The sequence below is a fragment of the Pinus tabuliformis genome, chromosome Q (genome assembly GCF_031772625.1).
Source record: "Pinus tabuliformis cultivar Carrire ecotype Pingquan chromosome Q, CPIR1, whole genome shotgun sequence".
Taxonomy (NCBI): domain Eukaryota; kingdom Viridiplantae; phylum Streptophyta; class Pinopsida; order Pinales; family Pinaceae; genus Pinus; species Pinus tabuliformis.
The window spans coordinates 419,273,483-419,282,890 of NC_142296.1; the positions used below are offsets into that span (position 1 = coordinate 419,273,483).

Sequence of the window (9,408 nt, forward strand, 5' to 3'; positions counted from 1 at the left end):
GTACCAATTCGGGAAGTAGAAGTGAAGACCCTGGATCTAGTTTCTACCATCCAGGCTGCGAGGAGTTTTGTATTCATTATCTATGTAGAGTAATCATAAACAGATGGCTGCGTCCATACTGTGTCTACAAAAGTCTATAAAAATGATGTACTGCAAGATCATTCCTGTATCAGAATAGTTAGTCCATTAGTTAAAGTTTTGAATCTGAGTATGGGAATGCCTACCTCAGTGATGATATAATCTTATCCATGTATTTTGTGTTGAAAATTGCAGGTTCCAACCAGGGCATCCACAAGGCAATCCTTGAAATGATAAAGCGCTTCACCCTTCCTAGAATTACAAAACCCTATTCTATTCCAGGCTTCGCACTTTAGGGGGCAATCTGTTACACTAAAAAATGTCACCTTGACTACTTACAGTTAGTATGGCTCAAATCAACAGTCATGCTACCCTCTTAGGCAAGTCTCATGCCTCTGTTATCCATCTCAAACTCAAAGAAGAGAGAAAGTCTTGTAAAAATCATGTTTATCTCTGGGGTCGCAGGTTCTCTCTAGTCTTACCTGCGGGGACGCGGACCTTGTTCACAAAATCTGCGTCCATAGACGCTCTGTATGTTAAGGGACAGGTGCGTCCCTCTGTAAAAGACAAAATGCGCGAGTTTTATCTTGAAAAAGTTACTTGTGGTTACTTCTAGAACATTCTAGAGGTCGGTTTGATGAAATGGATGCGCCTCCAGTTGGTTCATGTATCTCTATTAAGGGGGAACTTATCCCATCAATAAGGGAGCTATCCCACCCAAAGAGGGGGATGATCCCATTGATAGTGGACCTGAATAACCTCTTTACAGCACTATAAATAAAGGCATTGAGCCAGAAGGAGAAGAGGTTGGAGCTATACATTTTCTTTGGGTAAATGCTGCAGGATTTAGGTCTTCCATTAGAGCCTTTGTGAGGAGAGATTGTCTTCACTTGATTCTACTTGGGAGAGGGTGAGCTTTGTCAAAGTAGAGGAAAACCCTTGATGGACCCTGGGAGGAATTTGCACAACACCAAGGCCAGGTTGTAAGAGTTTCTTTGTTTCGTTATTAATACAAACTGGTTTATTTTTCTCGATAGCTTGTGTTAATGAGTTATTTCATGTGTTCCTTGGTCTGCATGTTGAATATATGTTTTATTATATGAAATGCAAGTGCTTGGTAATTGTTTGATTGTTTGTGGTTGCAGGAATTGACTTGAAGGAGGAGCTCATCCGGATCGTCAAGAACGGACTTCAACAACAGCGTTTTGGAATAAGGTAAGCCTAAACACTTGTAGTTTTCATGTTGTAAAAGGTGTATTTAGAGAAAGATCACTCCATTTTGTCTTGTTTGTCATTAGAATGTCTTAGACTTCTAGGAAGGTCAGTCGTGTCCGCACCCTTGACAGATTCCGTGTGACAAATTGGCGACTCCATTTTAAGCCCTTTTCTGACTCCTAAAATATGAAAAGATTGCCGAGCGTTTCTTTTACACTCGTTAAAACGGAATTAAAAGACGGTCCCCTTTTAGCTCTTTTCTGACCGTAAAATCAGGAAAAGATTGCCGGGTTTTTGTCGTTTCAAACTCGATAAGGAAATAAAACGACGTGTCCTTGATCGCTTTTTACTTTTCAGGTTGACGACACTATTATGAAAGTACTCCTTGGTCACAAGATCAAGCGGTTCCCCCAGGTATTATTTTATACTTTTTCGGGCTTGAGGGACACAAATGTACGAAAAAGTTCAACGTGGAGTCTCCTTTAGTTTTTTCAGACTCTCTAAAATTGAAAAACGCCGAGTTTCTCCTATACTGGGCTCGTTAAACTTTTACAGTAGAGGACCTGTTCAATTACAAACAGGAACGAACCACTCCTTCCTAGGGTTCGAATTTAAACTAGGTTGGACTCGTCCGAAGGATGAGCTTATAATCAAGCATATGTTATCCTCCTCAAGCTTGTTAAAAATAAAGAGGTACTTGCCAGAAATGGTGGGGGAAAAGAGAGAAGAATGAACCTGTTTGTTACCTTTTGTCTCAAAAGAAACTTTATTACCACTCTTGAACACGACACTTTTCATTCACCTGGGTTGGGAAATCTTTTACCTCACAGTTGATCAAACCACTTTGAAAGTCTTTAACCGGGTTCCGGGGATTAACTTTGAGTTATTCGTCACCAAGCCATCTGTCGTGTCGTTATGTGTTCAAGAGGTCTGCAAGCAAAACTTTCATCTGCAAAATACTTGTCATCCATTTGACCATCCCTGAGTCAGTCCTTACAGCAACATTTCTTCAACTTGAACAATGATTTCGTGTTGCGGGCTTGCCTGCAACGGGTCGCTTTCTATCGACATCGACACATTATCTAGAAAGATGACTTAGTAATCGACAGTACCTTGAAGTCTGCATGCATCAATGGCAGGTTTCTCGCCTTTGACGTCAGTTTACATCATTGACTTTCGATCAAAGGATTCCGTGAAGTGTTCGACATCAAAACATCTATTCACATTTCACGGGTTGTGCTTGGTACTTTGAGAACCATTGACATTACTGGTGGTCTCTCTCACGCTTGTTAACAGTTTACATCATCGACTGGTAATCAAGTGGTTTCTAACATGTTCGACATCAAATCATTTAATCACATGGCTAGAATCGTACCAATTCGGGAAGTAGAAGTGAAGACCCTGGATCTAGTTTCTACCATCCAGGCTGCGAGGAGTTTTGTATTCATTATCTATGTAGAGTAATCATAAACAGATGGCTGCGTCCATACTGTGTCTACAAAAGTCTATAAAAATGATGTACTGCAAGATCATTCCTGTATCAGAATAGTTAGTCCATTAGTTAAAGTTTTGAATCTGAGTATGGGAATGCCTACCTCAGTGATGATATAATCTTATCCATGTATTTTGTGTTGAAAATTGCAGGTTCCAACCAGGGCATCCACAAGGCAATCCTTGAAATGATAAAGCGCTTCACCCTTCCTAGAATTACAAAACCCTATTCTATTCCAGGCTTCGCACTTTAGGGGGCAATCTGTTACACTAAAAAATGTCACCTTGACTACTTACAGTTAGTATGGCTCAAATCAACAGTCATGCTACCCTCTTAGGCAAGTCTCATGCCTCTGTTATCCATCTCAAACTCAAAGAAGAGAGAAAGTCTTGTAAAAATCATGTTTATCTCTGGGGTCGCAGGTTCTCTCTAGTCTTACCTGCGGGGACGCGGACCTTGTTCACAAAATCTGCGTCCATAGACGCTCTGTATGTTAAGGGACAGGTGCGTCCCTCTGTAAAAGACAAAATGCGCGAGTTTTATCTTGAAAAAGTTACTTGTGGTTACTTCTAGAACATTCTAGAGGTCGGTTTGATGAAATGGATGCGCCTCCAGTTGGTTCATGTATCTCTATTAAGGGGGAACTTATCCCATCAATAAGGGAGCTATCCCACCCAAAGAGGGGGATGATCCCATTGATAGTGGACCTGAATAACCTCTTTACAGCACTATAAATAAAGGCATTGAGCCAGAAGGAGAAGAGGTTGGAGCTATACATTTTCTTTGGGTAAATGCTGCAGGATTTAGGTCTTCCATTAGAGCCTTTGTGAGGAGAGATTGTCTTCACTTGATTCTACTTGGGAGAGGGTGAGCTTTGTCAAAGTAGAGGAAAACCCTTGATGGACCCTGGGAGGAATTTGCACAACACCAAGGCCAGGTTGTAAGAGTTTCTTTGTTTCGTTATTAATACAAACTGGTTTATTTTTCTCAATAGCTTGTGTTAATGAGTTATTTCATGTGTTCCTTGGTCTGCATGTTGAATATATGTTTTATTATATGAAATGCAAGTGCTTGGTAATTGTTTGATTGTTTGTGGTTGCAGGAATTGACTTGAAGGAGGAGCTCATCCGGATCGTCAAGAACGGACTTCAACAACAGCGTTTTGGAATAAGGTAAGCCTAAACACTTGTAGTTTTCATGTTGTAAAAGGTGTATTTAGAGAAAGATCACTCCATTTTGTCTTGTTTGTCATTAGAATGTCTTAGACTTCTAGGAAGGTCAGTCGTGTCCGCACCCTTGACAGATTCCGTGTGACATGGTTGCCTCTCGCTGAATGGTGGTATAACACTTCCTTCCATATAGCAACAAAAATGACCCCATTTATGGCACTTTATGGGTATCAACCACCATCCATCACATCATATTTAAGAGAAAATTCTAAGGTTCACGCAGTGGAACATCACATCGAACATCAACAACAAGTCCTCTAACTCTTAAAGGATAACCTCGTGTTGGCACAGAATAGAATGAAACAACAGGCAGATCAACATCGCAGTGAAAGAAGTTTTGATGTAGGTGATTGGGTATTCCTACGGCTACAACCATATAAGCAAATGTCCCTTAAGCAAGCTAAGAAGGATAACAAATTAGCACCAAAGTATTATGGTCCATACAAGGTGTTGCAAAAGATTGGTACTATGGCATACAAATTGGAGCTTCCTGCAGCTTCTCGATTGCACCCAGCTTTCCATGTTTCATGTTTAAAGAAGGTTATAGGTGAAAAGCTCCCAGTTCAAACAATATTGCCAGAACTTGACGCGGAAGGAAAAATTATATTGGAACCGGAAGCAGTCACAGAAACAAGAACTCGACAGCTACGAAATTGATCAATTTCAGAGTATCCTATCAAGTGGAAGAACTTATCCGCTGAAGATTCCACATGGGAGGATGAGAATTTTATGCAGAAGTATCCAGAACTACTCAAGCATTGAGGACAACACTTTTTTGAAGGAGAGGAGCATGTTGGGTCCCTATAATACTAGTGATTACCCCATTACTATTGTAGTTATACCCCTTATTAATATTGTTGTGCCCCTATTACCCCCATTTTGTTATTATTGTGCCCCATAGAATCCCTCTATTGTTATTTTTGTGGCTTTATATTATTATTGTTAGGTCGTCTGGATTATATTGTGACTCCTTAGACTCCTATATATAGAAAGGAGGTTTTGTCATTTGAATCATCCAAGAATTGTTCATTTATGTAATGTCAAGGAGGTTGCCCCCTCGAAGAGGCTGAATTCTAAGGCGTTGATCTATCTTTTCTATCTTTTCTTGAGCTGGTTTCATAACAGAAAATCAACAAGGACCCCCAATTAGAAACCCCAACTTTAGGAAAAATCCTAATACTGGAAAAATAAGAGATGCTATACCCGATCAATGGATTACACCACCTTTCCAGGAATTATGCTAAAGGTTCACAAAACCATGAAGAAGAGGAGGACACCCAGATAAACCTATTGGGGATTAAAAATGAAGATGTTGTTTTTCTTACTCAAGAAGAACAAGAACTGTACATGTTACAACAATTATGATTAGAATCTGGAGAGTCCTTTGACTACAAACAAGGCTATGAATCTGCTATCTATGAAGTTCACAAATAGTATAACCTTAGAAGAAAAAATAATACAGAAGTTCCCACTAAGAAATTAGTCCAAACCCAAACTAAAAAAATAGTAGAAGCCCCTGTGACCAAAGTTCTACAAATTCTCCCTAGAGGAACTTAGGAGACTTCCAGCCCAAAAATTGAACTTCAGCTGAAACTCAAACTTCAACTATTGCTCAAACTCTTCCAAATGAGAAAATTCAAAACTAAACTGTTGGTACACAAACTGAGTTACCAAGTGCTGATAAAGAAGACAAAATTTACACAGACCACAATTGGTAAGGAATAACTCATTCAATTAGGAAAAACTCAATTGACATTCAACATTAAGATTGAGATAGCCAAATTGAAAATATCAGTTCCTTTGACAGAGCTAGTGAAAAATGAATCATACAAAGCAAAAATCACTGAAACACTAAACATAGGTGAAGGCAAAGATGTTGTAAACCTTAATGATGATCAACCTGAGTTATTATTTGGTCCAGAAGTAAATAGAAAACATCAACAATGGGGTATCCCTCCATTCTGTTAGCGCTTGAGATTTCACCCTAGGCTGAGGAAGGTAAACCTTCAAGGCTACATCAAACCATTTCACCTCGTAGCTAGCCCTACGAGGTATGAGAAGGCTCTCTCGGGTCAGATTCGATAGATCTTTCAATATGATTAGGCTGACCAATTAAGAATAAGGATTTTAGGCTAGTAAATTGATAGGGGGTTTGGATTTAATGATTTTTGGGGTTTTTTAATGGAATGATGGGGCTTTTCTGGGCTACATGGGCAAAATCACAGCTTCAAACAGAAAAATATAATGAATACACAGGTTATCAACTGAGGCAAGGTAGGCATGCAATTTAACACCAAATCTGGTTTCAAATGGGATGGCAAGACTGGTGAGGAGCTAAGGAGGGCAGACAATAACTCTGAATCCTCCTTAAACAGTAGAAAACATCGAATGTGAACAAACTTATAGGAGGAGCATATAATACTATGAATTCCTACCTAATCACTTCATTTGTTCAGCTTGAAAGGGTCATGAAATGAAATGGAACATAACTGATTACATATGAGACAAAGGGAAAAACTTATGCTAAATCAACATACCACATGAATCTCAGCAAACAGAGCTGTGAAATTCCATTAAATTCTCTGTCATAAAATTGTACAATAAAAAGCTCTCTGCTTCTCCAGCAGCTCCCAGCGCTCAGAAAAAACTCTCTCCCTCTCTCTCACTCTCTCTACCTCTCTCTCCAAAAAAAAAAAACTCTCTTCTACTTTACAAAATTATTTTTTATACATTAAATCAACTAAAACAAAAAACCACAGATCGACCCCCAAAAGCAGGGGCGCTGTTTCAACTAAATCCATGAAAATAGAAAAGGATCCTCCATCTGCTCCCAAAGATAGAACAGTCTTCCATTATTCCAGCGTGAAGATTTCGAATGGCCCATGAAAACTGGCTGATGATAGAAATAAGTAATCGCACCTTTGAACGCCACTTTGCAACGATTGCCACGTTACTGATATATTTAATTCATATGCAGAAGGTTCTATAAAACAACGACTTATGTATAAACAACTCAATGCTGTTTAAAATCCTCTGATGGCCACTTAAAGATATCAATTGGGGCGTAGATCCACTTGGAGATTTAACTGAAGCTATTAATAGAAGATCGAATCTTATTTTTCTGTTATGTAGGCTCTCATTGATGACACAATCCTCCCATGTTGACAACTGGCCAGCCACGCGGTCTTCACATCGCATACCACTCTGGAAGATGGCTTCTGCCAAAATGACCACTGAAAAGATGTTTGCCACTTTGAGGAAATTGCCATATTGGGAACGGTAATATTGAATTTTATTATGCTATAAAATTTCTATTAGCTGCTGCGTTTTGAATTTTTTCTATAACTTCATTGATGTTCATGGTCCCGAGTTCTCTTTTATCTTTGCCACTACCTTTCGACGATATTGAACCTGAGTGCCTGTTACAGGTTACAATACAGGCTTGCACTGGAGAAAGCCACAAAGAAACGTCACCAGCATAACGCTCTATCAATATGCCAAAGAACCTTTCAAGAGATCCTAGGATGGCCCTGTGAATCATGATGGGCCGTTTTTTTCTCTGAATTTGAATCAATATAGAATAGATCAAATCGCTGAGGCAAATTGAAATCAACCTGAACTGTAGGCAAACTAGGAAATACAAACCCACTGGTACTATACACTCTTTAGATTTTGACAAAATTAATGTACTGCTTGCTTTAGAGAACTAAACTGCCGCATTCTGGTGGAGGAACGGGATATCTGTTTTTGTCTCCGCAGTAGTCATAGATCATGTAATTTTTGCGCACCCACTTGGAGATGTGTCTATTTGATCTGACTTGGCACGCCCCCTCAACGCGGAAGTTTGTATAAGAAGCAGCAAAGGGAGCGTTGCTCCAATTGGTATTCACTTGCCCTCCTTGAGTAGCCCAATCATCCGCATTCCACAAGCTGGAGAAAACTCCCATGGCTTGGCTGTTCAGGAACGGCACCCACATTGCTTGATTGTTCTTGTATACTCTGATGGGAGTGGCGTCCACATAGAATATGATGTGATGCGGGTTCCACTCAATGGAATATGTGTGAAAGTCCGCAGTGGGGTCGAACCACAAATAAATGCGTTGCTCTCTCTTCCCAATTCCATGGGCGTATATGTTCGTCTGCACGATGTAAGGCTTCCCAGACACATTCTCCAGAAATTCAAAATCCATTTCATCATGCTTTGCCCCTGCATTCGAAGAGAGCTGCAACATATATATTCCATATCCAATGTCAATCAACCATAAAATGCACCACTTCCTTCATCAACAGAATAGTCCCACCCCTTGTCTTCAAGAGCATCTTTTAAAGCACGGGTTGCTTTCTCCCGAATAACATCACTGTCCACTGCCTTTTCAGGTTTTGTCGATAGGTTTATTTCATAATTTTTAAAATCAAACTGAGACAATATTGCTTCTGTCGGATCTAAAACACTTCTTATTTCTTCCTTGATCTGGCTGGGCAAACAGAAGACATGTGCATTATCCTGGATGAAACCCCTTACACGGAAAAGACCATGTAACCTTCCTGACATCTCATTTCTATATACAGTACCCAATTCCGAAACTTTAAAGGGTAAGTCCCTATAGGAGCGCAGGCTATGCTTGTACACATATCTCTCCAAAATATCAAAGCTGTCAGCTTTGTCTTCATCCTTGGTCATTAAAATCCCAGGTTCAATAGCTGGCTCGGTTTCATGGTTCTTCATAAGACTACGATTCTTTCCTGTTAACCCCATTAATGAGAGTCTTCCTGATTTCCTCTGTTTCGTCCCAGCATCACTGTTTCTTGATATATCATTTCTTAGGCTCGTTTGGGAAGTATGCTGACTAGAAGCATCAGAATTAATCTTCTCAACTTTTGTGTCTGCTATAGATTCAAGATGCAGTGGTGATAGAGTTCCCTCAGAATGGCATGCACTCATTTGAGTTGTAGACTGTGCAGCTGAATGGGGATACTTTACAGCCTGCAGAACCTCTGTGGCACGGCCATGTCTTTCTGAACCCCACTTTCTGTATACTTGCTCACCTCAACTTGCATTCCTATGTATTTAATAACTTTGCCTCTGATTGATGCTTTGAATTGTGCTTGTGCAGGAATAGGAGTTTGAAGTTGCTGCTAATTTTTGAAAAGCTGGAACATAAATTACATAATTTAAAACAATACATTATGATTTCTTCTTCAAAACAGGGTTTTGAAGAAGAATCAATCTCTGACGTGAGACGGAGTCTAACACATTCTACATTAGCTTAAATGTTCATGATAAAATCTTACATAATGCTATGCTAGATTCAAGGGCATCCCATAACCTAATGCCTAAAGCAATCATGGAAATATTAAACTTATATATCACCAGACCCTACAAGGACCTGTTTT

At 39.7% G+C, this 9,408-nt stretch overlaps 1 pseudogene; it reads right to left on the reverse strand.

Annotated features, from left to right (window-relative positions):
- Positions 1 to 7,712: 7,712 nt before the first annotated feature.
- On the reverse strand, positions 7,713 to 8,246 carry LOC149219990 (xyloglucan endotransglucosylase/hydrolase protein 9 pseudogene; annotated as a pseudogene).
- Positions 8,247 to 9,408: the final 1,162 nt, after the last annotated feature.